At 41.5% G+C, this 17,797-nt stretch overlaps 1 non-coding gene across 1 annotated transcript; it reads right to left on the bottom strand.

Moving 5' to 3' along the window:
• Nucleotides 1–6,791: 6,791 nt before the first annotated feature.
• LOC145583534 (small nucleolar RNA R71) lies at nucleotides 6,792–6,898 on the bottom strand. The gene has a single exon (XR_014100174.1). It is a non-coding gene; the product is annotated as a small nucleolar RNA R71 (small nucleolar RNA).
• Nucleotides 6,899–17,797: the final 10,899 nt, after the last annotated feature.

Below are 17,797 nucleotides of genomic sequence, written 5' to 3'. Positions count from 1 at the left end.
TGTTGACATCAGCAGTGGGTTGGATGAATGTCGCCCTTCTCATTTGTTGGATGTCGACAAAGAGATCTTTATAGCCCCCAACTTGAGTACAAGCGGGAAAGAAGCGCTCATACCCGAGCTTCTTGGAAATCCTAATTATCATCCCACCAAGGGCAATTTCACCTGTTTTCTTGCCCGATTTGATCGCTTCACAACATAATGCGAACCAATGACCCATGTTGAGCCGCCCTCTCAACTCCTCCCTAGTTGCGACCCAAACAGTGAAGAGCTCTTCATTTTAGAGCATGCTCAAGTCCTGTTTGCTGAACACCGTATACCCCAAAAGCGGTGAAGAATACGGAGAATAGGGTGGATGATTTGGCTCGCTATCAAATACCGAGTACTGAACTCTTCAATATCGGTAATTATTTTCCACCAACGGAATGCATCATACTCGGGGAAGAGCCTTGTGGATGGGGCAAGAAGATCCGCATCAGGGTGGAAGTCCAACAAGGCATTGAGATCACAAAGCTTCATGATATTGCGATCGTTGAAAATTTGGAATGAAATTTGGAAGTCATTGTTCCCACAAGGTTCGTTTTCGAAGGAAGCAAGGAATTAATAGGTGGGTTCTTTGTATGTTCGAAAGTGGTGATTAATGAACTCACTCATTCCACGGTTGTTGAGGAGAGACCTAGTCCTCATCTATCCCCAAATCCCTCATAGAACGCTGATAATAATGCCTGGTGGGGTTTTGCTTGCGTTTTATAAGGTCTTTGTAGAAGGGTGGATGAGGTTTGTTGTTAAATTTCAAGGTGGGAAGAGTAATGGGTGGTTGTGTTTGATTTTGAGCTTGAGGCTCTTCAACTACCAATCGGGGCTCTTTTCTACTATTACTTTTACTCATTTTAATCACAACAACACAAATATCCCAAAGGAACGCACCAACAACCAAGACCAAAGAAGAAAGCTCAACTCTCCAAACCAACCAAAGTTGAACCACAACAACAACAAAACTGAGCTTCGACTTAACAATCTGTAAAGAGGTTAGTAGCAACAACAAACCTCACAATAATAGCTCCAAGATCAACCAATACCAACAACAATGCACAAAATCACAAAATATTATCATAAAGTCCAAGGCATTTCAACAACAATACACAATTACTCAAGCAACTCACATGAAAATTGCATCAACACAAATAATTCCAACAACGATATCCCAAAATCACACAATATCACACCAAAATCTAACAATTACTAACAATAATACCCAAAATCACACAAAATCCATACTTAAGCTAAAACATGCTTAATAACTCAAGAACTTTGCATAATCTAATTAAATTGAGCAACAAAGTAACAAAGTTGAGAGTTATACCACAAGAGGGAAGTATTAACTCCACCAAGAACACCCACGACCACAACCTTCGACCAAGATTCTCCAACCACAAAAATGGGGAAATTGGGTATTTTGGAGAGAGAAAGTGAGGAATTTTGTGAGAAGAGTGAAGAAATATGATGGATTTGGTGAAAAATCAAGATAATTTGTGAGATATGGGTGAGATTTGTTTAATTTGAGAAGTTAGGGTTTGAGTTTGTGAGGAGAGAGAAGGATAATGAAGTTTGATGTTTGAGAAATGAGGGAAAAATCAAGGGAAAAAGAAGAATTTAGCCTCGATTTACCCAACGCTGCGCGCCACCGCACAATTTCTACGCGCCCGCGCACAGGTCAGCTTGCCCACACACAGGTCGCGCATAAGGCGCACAAAACTTTCTGCCCCATTCTGAATTTGCTTTCTTCTGTGCGGGGGTTCTCGCAGGGTTGCACGCCTGCGCACCTCTACCCTACACGCCCTCGCATAGGGCGCACATATTATTTTGCCTCGAATTTTCTTCTTGAGCATTGCATGTGCGCGGATTCTCTCAAGGATGCGTGCCCGCGCAGAGGGTCTTCAAAAGGCCTTGAAATCTAATCTTCCTCTCACATCTTTTGAACTTGAAAAGTCTCGGCCAAATAATCAAAACACCTATCAGCCAAAATAACAAAGGTGAGACCAAAAATAAAAGTAAGAAGACGGAATGAGGTAAAAAAAGAGTTAGAAATACGGGTTGCCTCCCGGAAGCACTTTTGGTTTACGTCGTTAGCTCGATGCTCCTTGAGTTAATCAAGGAGGATCAAACGGATGATGCACATTAAGAAGTGTTGTAAAAATCGGCTCATCAATGGGAAATCCTTCATAATAGGGCTTGAGTTGGTGACCATTAACCTTGAGAAGAAATGAAAGGGCCCATGAAATCTATAGCCCATACATCGAAGACCTCGAGCTCAAGGATAGGTTTGGGGCATTTCGTTCCTTCTAGAGATTTTCCCCGTCCTTTGATACCTATCACAAGTCTTGACAAACTTTCAAGCGTCCTTAAATAGAGAAGGCCAAAAGAGCATAGATTGCAAGATCTTGGATGCGGTCTTTTGAGCACTCATATGCCCACCACAAAGGAGAAGAGTGGCACATATGGAGAACACTTTGAATCTTGTCGTTTGGGACGCATCTTCTAAATAAACCATTGACCCCTCTCTTCAACAAAATAGGGTCATCCCATATGTATCTCTTGGCCTCATGCTTGAGTCTTCGACGTTGTGAAGTGAAGTTCGGAGGTATGACACTACAAGAAAAATAATTCACTATATCCGCATACCACGGCTCCGTTTTCACCTTAAGAGCATATAGCACATCATCCCTTAGGGCATCCTCTATTGGAAAATAATCATCTTGAAACCTTGCACCACCTAACCTTGAAAGGTGATCTACCACCACATTTTCGGCTCCCTTCTTGTCTCTCATTTCATAGTCAAAATCTTGAAGAACTAAAACCCATCTCAACAATCTTGGTTTAGCCTCATACTTGCTTATCAAATATTTGAGAGTTGAGTGGTCGGTATACACTATTGTCCTAGAACCATTGACGTAGGTTCTAAAATTCTCAAATGAGTGGATAACCGCCAAGAATTCCTTCTCGGTAGTTGTATAATTCCGTTGAGCATCGTTGAGAGTTTTGGACAAGTAGTGAATGACATGAAGTTTTCCTTCCTTTCGTTGTCCAACAACCGAGCCAATGGCCTCATCGCTTGCATCACACATTAGTTCGAATGGTAAAGACAAATCCGGTCCTTGGACGATAGGGGCGGTGCAAAGTGCTTCTTTCAACCTACAAAATGACTCTTGACAAGCATCATCAGACACAAATTCCTTATCTTGTTGCAAGAGGGATGTGAGAGGTTTAGCAATCAATGAAAAATCTTTTATAAAACGCCGATAGAACCCGGCATGGCCAAGAAAAGATCTCACTTCCCTCACATTAGTGGGGGGAGGGAGTTTCTCACTGACCTCTACCTTGGCTCTATCTACCTCGATGCCGACATGGGAGATTTTGTGCCCAAGAACAATCAAACTTTCTACCATAAAATGACACTTCTCCTAATTCAACACGAGGTTAGCCCTCTCACATCTTTCTAAGCAACAACATAAATTGGATAGGCAATCTTCATAGGTGGTTCCTCCAACGGAGAAATCGTCCATGAAGACTTTTATCTCATTTTCAATCATATCACTAAAGATTGACATCATACAACGTTGGAATGTTGCGGGGGCATTACAAAGCCCGAAAGGCATCCTACGATACACATAGGTACCATAGGGACATGTTAAAGTCGTCTTCTCTTGATCCTTGGGGTCAATCGGGATTTGGAAAACCTCAAGTAACCATCAAGGAAACAATAGAAGGAGTGCTTTGTAAGCCTTTCCAACATTTGGTCAATGAACAGCAATGGAAAATGATCTTTGCATGTGCTTGTGTTTAGTTGGCGAAAGTCAATACACATGCGCCAACCGGTAACAAGCCTAGTAGGAACTAGTTGATCATGATCATTTTTCACTACCGTCATGCCACCCTTTTTTGACACAACTTGTATGGGAGATACCCAATCATTATGAGAAATTGGGTAGATAATTCCCACATCTAGAAGCTTAACCACTTCCTTCCGCACAACATCTTGCATGGAAGGATTAAGCTTCCTTTGCCTATGCCTAACGGGTTTAGCATCTCCCTCTAGATCAATTATATGCATGCATAAGGATGGACTTATACCTTTGATGTCATCAATGGTATAACCCAAAGCCTTCTTGTGTTTTCTCAAAACATGGATCAAGAGGGAGGTTTGCTCCTCCGTTAGATTGGAATTGATAATTACGGGAAAAGACTCATTGGAGTCAAGATATGCATACCTCAAGCCCAAAGGTAGAGGTTTCAAGTCTACCTTTGGTGCTCCCTTACCATTGAAGCTCTCTTCTCTTTCTTCAACTTGAACGAGGTCATGAGTGAAAGGAGCCTCTTCCTCCATGTTTTCATCCTTGCACTCCCTTTTGCTTTCCTCAAGCAAATCCTCATAAAATTGCATGTCTTTCTTGTGAGCACCTATCTTGGATTCATTCAATAACAAACTTTCAAGAGGATCATTAGTAGAATGCAAAGGGGAGTGAGAAAATTCATTGAACACATTATCAAGAACATCAACTCTAAAACATTCACCACTTGAAGAAGGTCGTTGCATGACACTATTCAAATCAAATTCAATTGAGTCTTTGTCAATTTTTAGGGTTATCTTACCCTCCTTCACATCAATGATTGCTCTAGAAGTGGCTAGAAATGGTCTACCCAAAATTATAGAATCCTCTCATCCTCATCCATCTCTAGCACATAAAAGTCCATGGGGAATGTGAACTTTCCAACCTTAAGGGGAATGTCCTCAACTTTACCCATGGGAAACTTGGTAGAGCGGTCCGCTAGTAGGAGAGTAACATTTGTGGGTGAGAGGGTTCCTATACTAAGATTTTGGTAGACGGAATAGGACATAAGACTCACACTTGCTCCAAAATCACACAATGCTTTGTCAAACTCGACACCATTAATAGAACAAGGAGTGGAGAAGCTACCCGGATCTTTCAACTTGGTAGGAAGCTTGTTGGAAAGGATGGCACTACAATTTGCGATTAAGTTCACCGTTTCTTACTCCCTTCTCCCACTCAAAAGGTCTTTCAAGAACTTAGAATAGTGGGGCATTTGTTTCATAGCGTCAACAAAAGGAAGAAAAACATGCAAATTCTTTATCACATCCAAAAACTTCCCAAATTGGGCATCAAGCTTAGCTCTCACAAATCATTGTGTAAAGGGCAACTTTCCTCTCTAGGTTGGCGATTTAGAGGCAACGGGGTAACTTCCTTCTCCTTTGGTACCTCAACATCCCTCTCTTTCTCACCACCCAAAGACTCATTGGCTTTCTCACTCTCATCCTCTAGTTCCACTTCTTCTTGAGGCTCTTCCTCAACTAAAGGGTCACTTCCTACTACCTTTCCACTACTGGTTGTCACGACATATAAAGGTTTTGGGTTGACTCCTTGACTCGGGATGGTGGAAGAAGAGGAAGGGGATAAATTAGAGGAATTAGATGCAAGTTGAGCAATTTGAGTTTCAAGCATTTTCATGTGAGCATTTGTTCGCCTTTTGTCCTCTTCATGCATTTTCATTAAAGCATCTAATTTAGCCATCACGGGATCATTAGGAGGAGCTTCAAGTGAAAGAATTTGTTGAGGTGGGGGAAGCTGGGGTTGATGGAAACTCGGAGGTCTATTAGTTTGGGCATAATTAGAAGCATTTAGACCCCTATTGCCTCCGCTGCCTTGCTTAGGAACATTTCTTTGTTGATTGTTTCCCATGTTACTTTGATCACCAAAATTTTGATTTTGATGGTCATAGTATCGGGAGTTAGGTTACCATGGTATTGGTTATCATAACCACCACAACCTTGGTTCCAACAATATTTTCCACTTTGATTCCAATTCCCCATTTGATTGGAGTTTGGCCTCATATTTCCCATATTCCCCATTCTAGGAGCAAAGTTCATAGCATTAACATCTTCCACATTTTCATCATATTCTTTGTTTAATTGTGTTTGACACCCCATGCCCCCTGGCATTGTTTCCCTTTGGTTTAATCCTTCTTTATCTTTCTTTCTTAATTGTTTTAATGTTTTTAATCAAAGAAACCCAACAAATATATACTCTCCAATTACTCTTACATTATTGAATTTGGTGTTTAACTCGTGTGCTTCCTTTTGGGTTTGACCCTTTACTTGCCACTAACTAGTTTAGTGTAAGTTTAGGTTTATAAATATTTAATTTGGTTAGGGTAGTAGACCAACTACCTACTTTCCCGCGATCATATTTTGGCGCCGTTTCCGAGGAAGCGGCTTGTTTAGCATTTATTTTTGCTATTATTAGAGTCATTTTATTTGCTTTTCTTTTATTTTTCTTGTTTAATCCTACTTGTCATTGATAATCGTGTGCTTAGCTTTGATGTATTCAAAGAAAGATATGACAAGGCAAGAGGATGACCTTCTTTTTAGGGAGTTTGGAAATCCGGAAATCTATGAGCTCACGAGAGGTATACTTCTCCCGACCACCGAGATTAATTTCACAATCCATCCACAATATGCTAGGATGGTTCAAATTGAAAAATTTTCCGGAGGTGCAAGTGAAGACCCCATTGAGCATTTGGACGGATTCCTTGAGTTGTGTGAAATGATGCAAACAAATGAAGTGAGCCAAGAATACATTTGTATGCATCTCTTTCGGCAATCTCTCACCGGAAGAGAAAAGAAATGGCTCAAGCTTTTGAAGCCCAACTCTCTCACTACATGGAAGGAAGTTGCGAAGGCCTTTCTCAAGAGGTTCATTTCCAATGAGCAAACCGCAAAAATGAGGAGGAAGATAGCTTCCTTTGAGCAAGATCCGGATGAAACTCTTGGGGAAGCTTGAGAAAGGTTTAAGGATTTGATTAGATCATGTCCTCATCATGAATTCAACCATAATTTGCTTATGAGATACTTTTATGATGGCTTGGAGCCAATGTCAAGGACTAATCTAGATGCGGGTGCTGGTAGCCAATTGATTAAGATCCCTCAAAGCCAAGTTGAAGCAACAATTGAAGAAGTGGCAACTAGCTATTCTTAAGGAAGTCAAAGAAGGTCCCAAGGAATACAAGGAGATCATTATGAGTTGGAGAAAGTCGGCCAACTTAAGCACATAGTTGAGCTCTTGAACGAGGGTCTTTCCAAGTTGAACTCAAGTGTTGGTTTGGGTTCAAAGCCTTTACAAATCATTGATTTCTCATGTGCTCATTGTGGTGGGATGGATCATGATGCATCCTATTGTAGAGAGTTCAATCCCAAGCATGGTGAGGCTTTAACTTTGAGGGAAGAAGAGTTTATAACCCAAGCTCAATCCCAACAACTTCAACAACCTCCAAGGCAAGAAAACTCCTACCCCAAAGATGGACCTCTCTTCAATCCACCAACCCAAAATTTTTCCTACCCTTCCAACCAAATAAGGAACTCTCAAGTTCAACATCATGACCTATACCCTCAACCGTATGAAGAACAATCCCCACCCGACTACACACAAACCCAAATTCTTCAACAACCTCAAATTATCACTCAACAAATCCAAGAGATCAAATCTCACAATGAAGTTGTTGATTCCCAATTAGCCAAAATTTCTTCTCTTCACTCAACCATAAAACTCCCTTTACAATCATCTATTAACCCCTCACACACTTACTGACCCGAAGCTTGCAAGGAGGATGAGAGCAAGGAGGACAAGGTTGTAGAGGATGTGGTTGAGAAGAAGGTTCAAGAACAAAATGAGGAGCCATTTGATTTTAGTGAACCAAACGATTTTGAAGGTCCGGTTCCCTTTCCTAGTAAGCTAGTTGAGAATGTTGTTTTAAAGAGCCCTATGGCGGTGAGCGTATGTAGAGTTGATGTGGTCGATGGTGTGATGGCTTGCAAGGAGGAGCCCCATCCTATTGAAGCTCAAGATGTAATCATGACCAATGAGAGCTTACCTCCATGTGATGTAAGCAATTCAAACCAAGAAAATCTTGAGGGGGCTTGTGATATTAATGTTAAGAGTAATGTTGACAAGGAACTTATGGAAAAGGATAAGGTGACAATGAGATATGATAACTTCCTTGAAGTTCCGGCTTGGTTTGAAGGCTCTCTTGAGGAAGGTGAGGCTGCCCTTCCTAATATTGAGGATTTAAAGCTTGATCTCCCCCTTAGAAGAAAAAGAAAGAAGAGATAAAAGAGAAGTGGAAACAATAAGAAAAATAAAAAGAGAAAAGATGAGCCACCATTGGCTCTTGATTCATCCCCTCCTTTCCCTTGTGGTGATGTGAGACCTCAAGTAGTGTTTATTCTCAAGCTTGGGGGTATCTATGATTCCATCCTTAAGTTGATGAAGGTGATGTTCTTTAATCCACCTTCAACGAGGTGAAGGGTCAAGCTAGAGACCATAAACAAGCGCTTCCCGGGAGGCAACCCAAAGGATTTCTAACCCTTTTTCTCCCCCCTCCTTTCTTTTTCTTTTTGTTTTCTTTATTTGTTCTCTTTTAATGTTTTCTTTTGTGTCTTGTCTTTCCTTGTAGCTTGCTTTTTGGAAGCTTGGAGCGGAGTGACATTTGGTGAATTATATTATATGCTCCTTTATTCTTTTAATCCAACCTCCTAGTGAGACCTTTCTTGTTTTTACTCTTTTACCTTTTCTTTGAGTGCTTAGTTTAGGATTAGTTTAAGAAGAAGTTGAATGGTTCAAGGTTGTTTGCATTGGTTCTATGGAACCTGGGATCGTATGATGTTATTATCGAACGATCATTTGTTTGATGATTGGGATTTATTTGGATTATATGCCTCATTTGTGAACCTTTTGATTTCTTCTTCCTTCTTTAGCTTTGTTTTCCTTTTTTCTGTGTGACATGCATGACCATGGCAAGTTGATATGCATATGTTTTGGAATTTGCTTTTATTTTAGGACTTGTATTCTTGAATGTTTTTCTTCCTAAGAGGTAAATGTGTGCACGGTTTTAGAGTGTCATTGGTTGACTCTAGGATACTATATGCTAAGGTAGCCGGTTTAAGAACTTTTGGGTACCATGAAGCCTTAGTTCATTGTTTGTGGTAAGATGTAGTTGCTCTTCATAGTGGATTTGAAACCCTTGGTTGGTAATTGCTATATATCCCTTGCGAGCTTCAATTGTTCTAGCCTTCATCACCTTGTTGGGCGGCAATTAAGGATCATTAGCTATGCATGTCTTAATTCTTGTTTTGACCTCTAGCTCCCAAGATCGTGACCGAGCCACTCTAGGGGAGGACAAGGGCATTGTTCATTTTTATTTATTTTCTTTTTGTTTTGTTACAAATTTGGTTTTCTATTTTGCATCAACCGTCTTGCTAACCAATTTGAGCCTAATTTTCCCTTTCTTGTCTGAACCACATTACAAACCTAATGGGCTATGTTTACCAACCCTTTTAGTTAATGAAGCATTTGGCATGTGAGGTTTGAGTTTTGAGCGTGTTGTATATGAGCAAGAAACACTTTGAGAATTGGTTTATGTAAGGTATTGAAAGTTGAGCTTGAAAAGAATATGCTAAAAAGATTCACAAGAACGATGCAATTCAAGAAAATCTAATGAAGTTTCAAGAAAAAGCCGTCCATAGTTAAAAAAGGCAAGGACACCAAAAAAAAAATTAACAACAAATATATTTTAGTTGGTTTCGCTTTCTTCCCTATTTCAAGCATTGAGGACAATGCTTCGCTCAAGCTTGGGGGGAGCGTTCCTTTTTTTTGTATATATTTTGTGTTTGTATTCAATAAGCTTAGGGGAGATGTCATTATTGGTATTTTTGTTTGATATTTGGTTACTTCTTGAGTTTGTTTTTTAGAGATGGCCCCTCTTTTGCTTCACTTAGGAAATATCACCAAATTTTTCAAATTTTTACCCCGCCTTGACCCCTAGCCATAGGTTACAACCAATAAAAGACCCTTAGACCCTTGAGGGTTGAGTCAACATTGGTGGAGGGATATAGTTTCCAAGCCTTTGGAGAGAGTGTGCATGGCTAAGACGTCGGGATTACCTTCTCATTTTTTTTTTTATCTTTTTCCGGTTCCTTCAAGGAATCATGAGAATCTAGCTTAAAGGTTGATTTACAGCTAGTGGAGAGAACGCGACCCGATTGTTTAGGACGAGGGTGACTTGAGTCCCCATTAGTTCTCTATGCTTAGCATATGTTATGTTTCAATCAACCATTGACATCTTGGAACATGCATACATTTGTCTATTTAGAAAGACTTGCATTCATTGATGCTTGTTCTTATCTCTTGTCCAAATATGAACTTGTGTTTTTCTGGTCTTTATATGTTTCTTTTTCTTTTCTTTTTATTGCCTTGCCTCGGTTTTTATCTAAATTTGTGGGTTAAGCTCTTAGGAAACCTTCACGAGAACACACTCGTCCTCTAGGGCGATCTAGGGGTTTAAAGGGCTTGTCTTTAGTTTCTAAATAAAATTGACTATGATTCCTACAAAAGTAATTTATTGTATATTCTCATCCTTTTTAGTGTGTTTGTCTTGCTTGCATAAATATTTGTCCCTTTCTCTTTTGTCTTTGTCTTGCTCGAGGACGTGCAAGATCTAAGCTTGGAGGAATTTGATAAGTGTCATTTATGACACATTTTAGGGCATTTTTCTCCTTTTGTTTTAGGTTAATTTTGGTCTTTCTCGTTATTTCTTGTCCTTTTCGTCTCGTTTTAGTTAATAATTCTTTATTTTATGTTTTTAGGCCTTAGTTTGCAATAACATGCTTTTTGCTCGATTCTAGCATGTTTTGCGTGCTTTTGTATGTGATCTTTCACTCTTTCTCTTTTGGTCTATTTGTCTAGGTGCTTGGCACGATCCTCGCCATTTCTGTCACGGGAGAAGGTAAGAAATTTCACTAGAAGATGCTTTGAAACAAAGAGAAGCTAAGGGACATGCACAAGAAGCGTAATGCCAATTTCTCGAGCATCATGGCAGCAGCCCCAAGCAAGCCGCCAGTGCGCACATCGTAGCCATCAGCTCCGAGCAGCCAGCCCTTGGCAGCCCAGGTCGCCGCAGGCGCGGCTCAGCCACTCGTGGGCGTGGCCCAGACCACCACATGTGCGGCTGCTGCTGCCGCGGGCGCGGGCTGTAACTCAGCTTCCAGCCCTCCTTAAGGGAGAGATGCCCAAGAGAACCCAAGGAGATGGCGCGGTCTTAGACCCCGTGGGCGCGGCTCTTCAGCCACCACGGGTGTGGCATTTGCCCTGCGGGGGCGACGTTCTGGGTTTATTTCGCGTTTCAGCTTTGTTTTAGCTCGGTTTTTCGGGTTATATAAAGGGGGTACGACTTCATTAGGGGGTGGATCATCCAATTTATTAGTTTGGTCTTACTTTCTCATTCATCTAATTAGGATTAGGTTTAGATTAGAGTAATCTAGAAAGAGTAGTAGTGTAGATTAGGATTTTCTCCATTGTTGCACTTTGATCTTCTTCAAGCTTTGTCAATTAAAATCTTCTATTAGTAATCTCTTCTTCCATATCTCTTTACTTTAGTTTATTGCTTTCATTTTGTTTACTTATTGTTTTGTTATTTCATTACTTGCTTAATTGTTCTTGCTTGTTTGATTTTCATGTTCAACCTTAGTAATTATGCTTTCTTACATTGTTTAGTTTTCATGGTTAGTTTCTCTTTCCTAGGCTAAGTTTTTAGCTAGGGGAAGGGGATGAAAAGCATGTATTAATATTGATGATTGATGATGATTTGATTGAGCTCATGTTATAAATTGGTGAATGTATGATTTTGATGGCTTGAGATTATTAGTAGCACATTGTTTTATGTTCCCTAATTTAGATGCATGAGAGTGATTTGAATTAGGATAAGATCACCTTTACTTTAATGATTGCATGAAAATGAATTGTTTAAGTAGGGTTTTATATATTGTGCACTCTTAATCTCTCGATTTGATTAGTATCTAATTGGATGAATGAAAGTGATCTCGATTATGCCAAGACCTCATACCTCATTCATTGATTTGCTTAGACAATTGCATGAGAGTTAGTTGTTTAGGTAGAATTTAGTATTCTATGGCATGTTCTTCATGATAATCATCGTTGTCCATCTTTGTTTAATCGTGTTTGACACCCCCGTGCCCCCTAGCATTGTTTCCCTTTTGTTAAATCCTTCTTTATCTTTCTTTCTTAATTGTTTTAATGTTTTTAATCAAAGAAACCCAATAAATATATACTCTCCATTGACTCTTGGATTAGTAAATTAGGTGTTTAAACTCGTGTGCTTCCTTTTGGGTTCGACCCTTTACTTTTCACTTACTAGTTTAGTGTAAGTTTAGGTTAATAAATATTTAATTGTATTAGGGTAGTAGACCAACAACCTACTTTCCCGCGATCACTGCTTGCATCTCCCTAAGAAGGCTTGGGGTGAAATAATGGGGCCAGGTCTATTTGCCACGGCCACAATGCTGGTTGACGATGGGACATAAATAATTGTGCCCAAATACTGGGTGCCCCATCTGGGTGGCTCAAAGACGAGGCGTTTCTCTCCGCCTGTGGTCGAATTACCATGTTTGAGAGACGTATATAGCCCCTCAACCAGGAATTTTACATGTTTGTCTTTTCATTTCTTGATTCATCATTTTCTAACCGGTTGATTTTACTTTGCAGTAATTGCTTTGGAAATGGTTGACGTCGACAAGACGCCTGCCAAGTCTGCGGCCCAGGTCCGAAAGGACCTTCTGGAGCAAAAGAAGGCCCAGGCGGCTGCTAGAAAGGATAGGGTAAGGCCCACCTGTCTTCAAACTTGTAAGGATTTATTTTCATCGAATTAACTTGCCGGTTGTCCTATCTCGAAGTGGGAGTAAGGTTGTTCCCTGGTCGATTGCCATGATGCTCAAACGGAATCGGCCGGATGACTCCAAGAAGACCTCCGCAAAGGCAACGAGGACTCAAACAACCCAAACGGTATCTTCGGTACCGCCTGGGTAGAAAAGACCAACAACTAAGGGTAAAAGACCGTCTTCATTGAAGGCACTCAGTGAAAGCGGTGAAATTGGCAGTAAAGAGTTGGGCATCTCAAAGACGCCGAAGGGTGGCATGCCACCCGGTGCTACATCCGGTTCTACAGCGCTGTGGGCGCAGGGGACCCTCTGTCTGGAACTCCAGGTATGAACTACTATCTAAAACCCCCTGGCCGTTTGACTACATGGTGCGAGTAAAATCCCAGACTTCTCAGTCTTGAAATTTGCCGAGCAGCCGGCACAATATTGGTGCCGCCTATTCTTCTTCCTCAAAAAACCCTTCTTCGGGTGCTGATACATCCCAGAGATGGCCAGACATATAACAGTATGCCAGGCAAATGTTGAGAACCCTCACCTGATCTGATAAGGACCAGGTCCCTGGATTACAGCAGGTCAACTTTGACCAGATCCTTGCCCTGCTGGCTGAGGTAATTTGTACCCTATTCATGATATATATGTTCCAAGAAAATTGGCTAACTCTTTGTCACCGCCTATGCCTTTTCAGGCACTGCTGAGGGTAGACGGGTTGAAAACCCCGTTTAAGAAAAAGTAGGAGGAGGTAAGAGACGCCAAAATTTGAGAGACTGATGCCTTTAACTCTGCTGAATATTGATATATTATGGGTGAAGTTGAAACTAAAGCCATGGAGAGATGCAACAGGAGGAACTTATCAAGGAGCTCACGGCTGCAGTGGTGACGGCCAATAACAAAGTTACCAACTTGGAGCTTGAGCTCAAAAGTGTTAAGTCTGACCTCAAAGCTTTGGAAGCGGCTGACACAAAGAATACCAAGCTGAGGGCAGACGTCAAGCAGCTCCAAGTGGATATGGCCAACATGTAGGCGGAGCATAGTGCTGCGCTCAAGAAGGAATAAGAGCGGTTGGTGGTGGAAAACGAGAGGGATTGCGAGGAGCACATAAAGCTAACTTGGAGTCTCGTTGATCCGAACACCGACAGGGAGTACTTCAAGTTAAGACATCAGTACGCCTCCGAGGTTTACGATGCCTAGCAGCTTTCTGAGCTAGCGTCGTCTCCCTTCAAGGAGTGGGCCTCTTCCAAAGGCATTGAAATTGCCACAAACGAGGAAGATGAAGAGGAAGAGCCCATAGTTCATGCTCCGGTTGACCCTATTCAGGCTAAACCTGATAAGATGGCGGTTGACCTCCCGCCTAGCCAAACCTAGGCAATGCCTCCTCCTTAGCAGCCTTAAATTTTCAGCAGTAGTATGCCAATTGTTTTCTCCGGCTTGTGAGCCAAGTATTTTTTTTTTGTCTTTCCCGGATGTGTATTCGGCTAACATTATCGCCCGGCCATTTGGTTGGGTTTAATTTATGAAATGTGCCGATTGAGTTGATTTTGTTCAATTTGTTCTAAATTTTTCAATTTTGTTCTAAAGTTTTCAATTGTTGCATTTGAATCTTTGCATACATATACATACTTGAATTTTTGCCTAACTCTTTAATAGCATGTGGCAATTGATGAACCGGATGTACTTGCCCCTGGGCGGCTGTGTGATTGGTTTCAAAGCTTGATTTATTAATTGACTTGGAAACTTTGATACTTTAAAGAGTATGAGATTTTCCTATGTCCATCAATCACAGTATAGATTGCCTCAAACTAAGTACATAGCCGTCCAACACAACAAGCATATTAGCCGTTTGCCAAGGCGGTTTGAGTAGTTATATTGAACCACTCGTCACCGTCTGGGGTACCTGCAATCCAACTGTACTCTAAGTCCGTTTTCCCCATTGGGAGGACTTGTACAATTTTGATGAACTTTGGCTAGTCACCGGCTGATTCTTTAGACATCTGATATTCGTGGACTTAGTTGTTCTTTTAAGATTACTTTGGTCAGACGACTATGAGTTGGCCAATTAGGCCGTTCAATTTTGGTCGTCTGCATATGTTTGTAAAGTATTGTGCCACCCAAATGGGAGATGCTCTCTACGACGATTCCACCCACATGGGCATCGCCGGACGCCTTACTCATTTTGGAGCAGACGAATGTAAAAATTCAAATATTATCCGGCCATCGGCCTCACGTCTTCGCCAGACATTCATTTAGTTACTAAGTTTTTATACATAGTTTATTATATCTAGTACTTAAAAGCGCGTCGTCTGTACATTGTACAAGCGGCATTTCAAACATTTCGGATGTATATTAAGTAACAATTAAAGGAATTGGAAATAAAAAGAAACTTTTCATTGATAGACTTTTCATTTACACAAAGTTTACAACTCTTAGAAGTAGTACTTTTTAAGATATCTACATTCTAAGTTCTAGGAAGCCGCCTATCATCTGGGGTTTCTAGGAGGTAGGTGCCGTTTCTTACTTCTTCATAAATCCGGTAGGGACCTTCCGAATTAGGAGTTAACTTTCCCTGCTCGTTGGTCCTACCGGTTGCCTCCATTTTCCGTAACACAAAGTCACCCTCTTTCAAGGGCCTTTTGTGCACTCTCTTGTTGTAGGCACGGGTCATTCTCAGACGGTAAATCTCATGACGCAAGGTGGCATTGCCCCTGGGTTTCGGGATTGACTCCAATTCTAGTCGCATAGCCTCCCAATTTGTCTCTTCATCGTATAGCATGACTCGAAGAGTCGGCTCAGAATACTCGATGGGCAAGACAACTTCAGCACTGTAAACCATGAGAAATGGTGTTTCATCGGTTTCCCTTTTTTCAGTTGTCTAGATGGGCCATAGGACATGAATTAATTCTTCAGCCCATAAACCACCGGCCCTTTCTATTTTCATTTTAATGTCGTCTGAGATAAGTTTGTTGAAGGCTTCAACTTTTTCGTTTGCTTGGGGTCGGCCGACTAATGAAAAACAATGTGAGATCCCTTGATCTCCCAGCCAATTTTTGAGCTGAGGCGCCTCGAATTGAGGGCCATGGTAAGAAACCATAGACATAGGTACCCCGAATCGGGTGATTATGTTCTTCCAAATGAAAGAGATGACATCCTTAGTCTTGATATTTTTTACCGCCTCTGCCTCAACCCACTTGGTTAAATAATCCACAGCCACCATAATATACTGTTTTTCGCTTGGCGCAGGCGTATACGGACCCAAGATGTCCATGCGCAATTTAGCAAACATGTATGGATTGTTGTCTGGTCATTAGCCGGTTGATGGATGAGCTTGCCAAACCTTTGGCACTTGTTACATTTTTTACCATCTCCATGGTGTCTGACTCAAGAGTGGGCCAGAAATAACCCTGCCGCCTGGCCCTGACAATCAGGGATCTGCCGCCGCCTATGTGATAGGCACAGTATCTCATATGCAATTCTTCGAGAACTTCCTGCCCCTTTTCTGGGGTAACACACTTCAATAGAGGCTTTTAGAAACCTAGTTTGAAGAGTTCTTCGTTTCTCATGTTAAAGTTTGCAGCCCGCTTTCTCATGACAATTGCTTCCTATGGTGAATCAGGTAACGTGTCGTCCTGCAGGTTTTCCTGAATGTCATCCATCCATGTAGAGATTCGGTCAAGTACTCCAAAGGGCTCTTCTTAAGTAATTCTTCGTTTTTCCATAATTTCCCAGAAGACTGGCCGAGGCGAATCATAAGAGGCGGAGGATGCCAGATTTTACAGTGCATCCACCTGATTGTTTTTAGACCTGGGCACTTGACATAGATGGAATTCTTCAAGTGTCCCACCTTCAGCTTTGATCGCTTGAAGGTATTTGATCATAGCCGGATGGGTGGCTTCATAGCCACCATGGTATTGGCTAACGACCAATTGTGAGTAAGAGCATACGTCAATTTTTGTTGCCCCTTCCGCCTTACACATGCGGATACCGGCTACAAGGGCTTCATACTCTGCCTCATTATTTGAGGCTTGGAACATGAACCGTAGTGCATACTCAAACTTGTCCCCCTAAGGAGACTAACAGATAATGCATGCACCACAGCCGTTCATGGTAGAGCTCCCGTTTACATACATTTTCCAAACATGATCTGTGTTGTCCGGTGCAACCGACCTCGTCATTTCGACAATGAAGTCGGCAAACGCCTGACCCTTCACTGCCTTTCTTGGTTCAAAAGTGACTTCAAGACCTTGCATTTTAATATCCCATTTGAGCATTCTTCCGGATGACTCCAAGGTTGTCATTGGCCGTTTAAGTGGTTGGTCTGTGTAGACCACAACATGATGTGCCAGGAAGTAAGGTTTCAACTTCTAGACAGCCATGTAAAGCGCAAGGATAAATTTTTCAACCATGGGGTACCGTAGTTCTGCAATTCTGAGTACATGGCTAATGAAATAGACCGGGAGCTAACTGGATGTCGTCTCTCTCTACTAGGAGAACAACACCGAGGGCATGATCTGAGAGGGCTAGGTACATGTAAAGCGTCTCTTTGGGCAAAGGTCTAACATGCCTTGGCAAAGAGTGTAAGTGTTCTTTCAATTTCTAAAAGGTCGCCTGACCATCATCCCCCATTTAAACCTTGTTTTTTCTGATCGCTTGGAAGAAATAGAGGCACTTGTCACCTAACCGGCTGAGGAATCTTCCTAAAGCCGCAAGACAAGCAGTAAATTTTCGAACTTCTCTTAAAGTGCGGGGTGACTTCATGTCAATCACTGCTTGTATCTTTTCAGGGTTAGCCTCTATTCCCTCTTTGATCAATTAAAAATATGAAAAACTTCCCAGACTCAACACCAAAGACATACTTCTTAAGATAAGCATGACCTTAAGCCGCCTGAATGTGGTGAAGGTTTCTCGGAGGTCAACAAGATGATCCGTTTGTTGCTTGGATTTGATTATCATGTCATCAATGTACGCCTCTACATTCCGCCTAATCTGGTTAATGAAGACATTATT

Source organism: Chenopodium album, chromosome 15, assembly GCF_948465745.1.
Source record: "Chenopodium album chromosome 15, dcCheAlbu1.1, whole genome shotgun sequence".
Classification (NCBI taxonomy): domain Eukaryota; kingdom Viridiplantae; phylum Streptophyta; class Magnoliopsida; order Caryophyllales; family Amaranthaceae; genus Chenopodium; species Chenopodium album.
The sequence above is the reverse complement of the archived record's forward strand: the minus strand, read 5'-3'. Positions and strand labels throughout refer to the sequence as shown.